Source organism: Fundulus heteroclitus, chromosome 22 (assembly GCF_011125445.2).
Source record: "Fundulus heteroclitus isolate FHET01 chromosome 22, MU-UCD_Fhet_4.1, whole genome shotgun sequence".
NCBI lineage: Eukaryota > Metazoa > Chordata > Actinopteri > Cyprinodontiformes > Fundulidae > Fundulus > Fundulus heteroclitus.
Window position 1 is genome coordinate 42,257,446 of NC_046382.1, and position 6,152 is coordinate 42,263,597.

The window sequence follows — 6,152 nt, forward strand, 5'->3', positions numbered from 1 at the left end:
GCTGTTATTTCATCAGCTTTGGCGTCTGCATAGGAAGACGCGTTCACTTGTTATCCTGGAGGAGCGGACGTCTCATCTGCTCCGTTTAGGCCAGAAAAAAACAAAGGAGCTGTGTAAATGTTCGCTGCTTATTGGGATTTCTATCTCATTTGGTTTTAATTCAGCAAATCATGTTAAATCTCAGCCCGTCTAGAAATGTGAGATCTGAGGGCATCTTATTTCCCTGTTCAGCACTCTACCCGTTTCTTACCAGAATCTCAGCTTTTAGATGAAGCGCCACGTATCAGTCGGGCCGCGGGGAGCTTTTATTTTCTTGAAAACACGCCTCTGGTGCTCGTTCCTGGTCCTGCCTCCCGTTACACAGGAACATTTTAGGTTTGCACTCTGGTGCTTTTTACTTTAACCATGGTGGAGGTGTGACGTGTTTTTTTATTTTTTTTTTATTTTAGGTAATCAAGAGTACTTAGTTGTGTTCATCAGGTCTCTCTTTATTTGGAGTCATTACGTTTGTTTTTCCTTAAAGCACCAAAGCTACAGGATGGATCTAAGCAACAGGTAACATTACCATCGCATTAAACGAACAAACAGCTTCATTCAGAAGACTCAGATGTATTCACACACAATTAATAGTTCAATTAGAAACTTTTTTTAAACATAATTCACAGGTTCATATTTCACCTCAGCTTAATCGTTGTGGCAGTTCTCCGTCTGAAAGGGCGCTGCTTTAAAAAATGGCGTCGGAGCGTCCCTGTAGAGACACCTGACAGGGATGTAAGGAACATCAGCTTTAAGCTAAACATCCTGTAAAAGAAAAATGTAACTGCCATCATTTTAAAAGATTCTTAAAAGGCATCAGCATCCAAACTTTCCACGGCTCATTTAAACTGAAGGATTCTTCTGTACCTGCTGCATAACTTTACTGTGATGTTTGGAGTTCCTGGCAGGAAAGGCGATCGCCTCCTGGAGTTGGCTGCCTTGAGCTGCCACTGAAACATTTTCTCATCCAGTCTGTGACCTCTACTGCAGCTCTGACCCTCATCACTGTAGGCGAGGGTTCCTGTTTGTCCTGAGGCCTAAATTACAACATGAACATTTGATAATAATCTGCCATCTTTATATCAAGTCATCCTTTAATCATTTAAAATTTTGTTCAACATCAACAAACTGCTTAAGGCTGGTTTATAATATTTAGAAAATTGCAATTCAAATGCAACAGCAAAGGAAAGCTGGTTATAACGGCACATCTCTAGTTCAGAAAGTAAAACTGATACACAGTGGGGAATATTTCAAGTCTTTATGTCAAATGTTAGGATTATTTCTTCCAGGTAATAATACCCCAAACTTATTCCATCAGGTGGGTGTTTTAAACAGAAATGTCCGGCTGCTGATCAGAACCTGGTCGGCGCTCCTTTTCCATGAATCACTGCATCAGTGTTCTGGCCCAGCCCGTTTGCTGGCCAATCAAGTACGGTACCGCTGTGGTCACTGGACCAGCTTTTGGTACCTTTGGCAGTGTGGGCCGGTACCAGGTCCTGCTGGGAAATGAATTCAGCGTCTGCGTACAGCTCGTCAGGAAAAGGAAAGATGGAGAGCTCTAAAACGTCCTGCTAGAGGACGTGTTGGTGGACTTGAGAAAACCCAGTGGACCAGAACCAGCAGATGACACTGGACCACAAATCATCCCTGGCTGTGGAAACGTCCCACTGGACTTCCAGCTCTGTGGATTCTGTGCCTTTCCTCTCTTCCTCCAGACTCCGAGACCTTGATTTCCAAACCAATTGCAGAATTTGCTGGTATCTTAAAATACTTTTTGACCACTAAGCATCGGTCCAGGTCCTTTTCTGCTCAGCCCAGGTAAGATGCTTCTGACGCTGACTGGTTCAGGAGTAGCTTGACATGAGGAACATGACTGGTCCTGGTTGCTGGCTCACTTTTTCCTCCCTCAACCCTCTGTGAATGTATTTAGTTACAGAACTCTGAACAACCGGCTACCTCAGCAATGACCTGTGGTTTCCTCTCCTGGTGAAGACTGTCTTCTGGACATGTGTCCAGTCAGCAGCGCTGTCCATGGTGCTGTCTCCTACTGACCCAGACTGAGGGACCTGTAGAGCAGGGCTCACCAACCTTTTAGAAACTGAGCTGCTTTGTCGGTACTGTCGTATGAAGGGCTACCCGTACTGACCTTTGAACTGGAAGAGTCAGAGCTCACCTTACGTATGTAATATAAACATGTTTTTAACGCATTTATCATTTTATGAATGTAAGAACAAGTATGATTAAAAAGGAAGAGCAACTGAATAAAATAACACCAGATGCAGATCACTGGAGGGTCGTGCTATATTTTGAACATGCTTGAGGGCACCACATGTGGTCCTGGGGGGCTACGTGGTGCCTGTGGGCCCCATGTTGGTGACCCCTGGTTTAGAGGCTCAGAAAACTTGCAGGTGTTTGGAGTTAATTAACTGGTTAGTGCATGACACTGAGTTTCAAGCATGTAAACTTCTTCCCCATATTCTAATTCTCTGAGCCACTGAGATTGGGCTTTTCACTGCCTGTAAACCAGAATCCCTAAAATAACAGGAAAGAACAGCCTGGCATATTTCACGCCAGGTGTAATGAACCTGTTAATCATGAGTTTCACTTTCTCAACTGAATGACCAAAAATATTTAACTTTTTGTGATTTTTTTTTTTTTACCTAAAAAAAAAAAGCGTACCTGTATGCTCTACAAAAAATAACTGAAAATGACTGAAACCTGTTAATGCTCAATTTCTTAATCACTGTCTTTTTTTTGTTGTTTTTTTGTCGCTGTAGGTCATTTGACACCTTGGTTTGGAGACACATTCATGTGGTTATTATCATGAAGCCATAGCTAAATGAACAGGTTATAAGCCATGAACCTCCCATAATCCAACAATGTCCCTGGCTAATAACCAAGCGCATCCTTCCATAGTAAAACTTGCTCAACAGCTGCTGCCGCAATTCTCAGAGCAGGAGTCCAAGTCAAATCTTCTAAGTCTTTTATTCTTGTGACTTAAAAGCAACTAGCATCAGTCTCGAACTCTAGTCTCCACATTTGGTGAGCAGACAAGCAACTTTGTCCCAAAGTGGTAGACCATGTAAAATCACGGAGCGGCGCTAGATGTTCAGATGCATTGTGCAAAGAGGTCGCCCACTTTCTGCAGAGCTAATATACACACAACTCCAAACTTAATGATTAGCCGGGAACATTCAGGTCTTACTTCACCAAGTGCGATTAGTGATGTAAGGTGGTAAGCATTAGATGCAGTGTTGTCAGTCACAGCACTAGGCGTTAGAGGAGGGAAGAACGCTTCTGTGGAGTGACAAATCTGTGTCTGGTAACCTAGTGGGCAAGTCCGGGTTTTCCATTTGCATTATTGTGTTGTGTCAAATGTAAAGTAGTGTGCAATTCTTGCCGTTCTTCAGGAGTTGGGAATCAGCCTCTTGGTTCCAGTGAAAGACAGTCTTAATGTTTTCATCATTCCAAGACATTTTGGACACTTTCACACTCCCAACCTGGTGAGAACAGTTTACAGATGACCCAGTGCCGTTCCAACATGACTGCGCTCCGGTTCACAGAGCAAGCACCTTAAGGACATGGTGAGTGAGTTTGGGGTGGAACAGCAGAGTCTTGATTTCAGCACCTTCAGCAAGAGTTAGAGGGGAGAATGCGAGGCAGGCCCTGGTCATCCAACATTAGTGTTTGACCTTGCAGATGCACTTGTTGAAGAACAACCTCCAATAAACACACTTCTACACCATGACACGGCGTCTCCACAAGACCTGAAGCTGCCATAGCTAGAAAAAAGTGGGCTGACTTTACATTAAAGCCTATGGATTAAGAATGAGGTGCCACTCTAGGTGTGGAAAGACATGTGACCTAAAGCACCTATTCATACCGTTATCTGGGAGTGTTTCACAATCCTTCTGGCAGATCTTAAACCGCATACCAGAAGAAAAATAGAAGAATGATATAACCAGTCAAACAATAGGAAGGCTACACCCCCCCCCCCCCCCCCCCCAAAAAAAAAAAAAAAAAAAACAACACACACATACCTCTATTTGACAACTGTGGCTCTACACAAGTTAGACTTTAGACTTGAAACAGTGTCAGTGAGGATGTATTCCTTTGGTCACATTTCAGCAGAGCAGATTTCCTCATCCCAGCTAAATTGCTCCCACTTGTAGTTCAGTGTAAAACCAACTGATTAGTATTTCTTGGCCTAAAGCTTTGGTTTGTCAAAATACCACGATTATACCTAGCACATTGAGACTACAGAACCTTCTGCTTTATGCCAACTGTTAAAAACATTTAATTATGCGTTTGCTGTGTAGAAGTCAGAGATGTTCTCCCAACTCTTGGTCAGTCTCACCTAGAAATCCATCTGTTCTGTTCCAGCCTCAGAGGTTTGTTGGAGAACATTAGAGAACACTCAGCAACATGGAGACCAAGGAACACAGCAGACAGGTCAGGGAAGATATGGAGAAGTTTAGAGCAGGCGTAGGTTATAAAATCATAGCCCAGGCTAGGAGAGCATTAATCAGAGCTGCAGCCCAGAGATCCATGTTAACTCTGGAGGAGCTGCTGGGATCCTCAGCTCTGCTCTGTAGACCCATCCGTCTGTCCATAGTATTCGAGATGACCTCCAACCAAATATGGGAAAAACACAGCTGTGATCTTGTGTCTGACATCTTACACTGAATGAAGGATATACAAAAATATCAGATTAACTGATAAATGAAACTTGTGCAATAGATGAATACATGTTACAGACTTCATGTCGTACCCTTCTGGTCCCATTGAAATCTGAAGGTGGTTCTCCGCTGTAGGCCTGATTCTCCCTGTCACACACACAGCTTGCATTTATGCAGCCCCCATCATATTATTACTTTGCTGAACCACCTTTCACTATAGTAAAAGCTGGATGTTTTTCAGAGTTTGTGTCCACCACCTTTGATCACTCCTCTTTGCAAAACAGCCTAAACTCCATCAGATTGCATCTGGAAAGAGAAGAAAACACCACAGATGCTGAATTAGATTTGAGCCATTTTAACATAGGAATATGATTTACCCGGTTACCTCCCTTTAAGCCTGTGTGCTGTTGCGATGACCCAAAGAACTGAGATTTTGCACAGCTTTGTCAAGTTGTGACCCAGTTTCAAGCCTCCTTCCAGGGTCACCCTCTTGTTAGGTCCTCCAGTCGTCAGCTCTGACCATCTTATCCTGACTTATTCCCTGCGGAAGGTAACAATCCTGCGAGGCACTCTAGAAGTGGGAATTAGAGAAACCAGTATGCCCGCGGCCCTGAGACCAGCATTCTGCTGCCCGCTGAGGTTTCCCCAGAAAGGAACAGCAGTCAGCCTTGCTGCTCAGCGCAGTCAGTCGTCTTTTAACACTCACTGCTTAGATTAGAGGCCAAGCGGGAACGTGCTGATGGGATGGGGGTGCTCCGTGGTTGTGGGTGCTGCTAGTGGGACTGTGAAAGTCCTCTGTGGGTATGAGTGGAGTTGAGGGAGACGTGTGAGGCAAGCTGTTGGAGACGTCTGGATGTCTGTGATGAGCTCAAACCTCCGTGCTCCAGTCTCCAGCCATATCTCAGCCTCTGATTCTTCTCTTCTTTGAACCCTGCCATCCAACTTTACCACCTCCTCACCCTTGGTCAGTCCTTTTGAAACTTGGATGCTTTTTTCTTGCAATAAGATTTCACATGTCAGACTCAGTGTAATCCTCGTCTCACTGGAAGCCAATCAAGTTCAAAATTACTCAGATGCATCTGAAAGTATTTAATAGCCTTGATGGAGCAGTAGCTGCTTTGTGAGTCACTCTCAGTAGAGTCATTTTGATCCTGTCAGCCTTTCCCAGCAATGTCAGAGTACAATTCCTTAAGCAGAGACGGAGAGTAGGAAAAACATTTCAATCCGTCAGTCAAATAAGATCCGGCATGCCGACACACTGAGGAGCTGCAGAACTGAGCCGCTGTCTGAGACCCTGCAGCACAAACACGCCGGGTTTCAAACGACATCATAGCAAGAATCAAAACACCTTGAAGGTTTTCTAACCGAGATCCTTGATATCGTAACAGCGATGCAGGAAATAATGATTTCACACTCGTGGCAGAAGAAGCTTTGTTC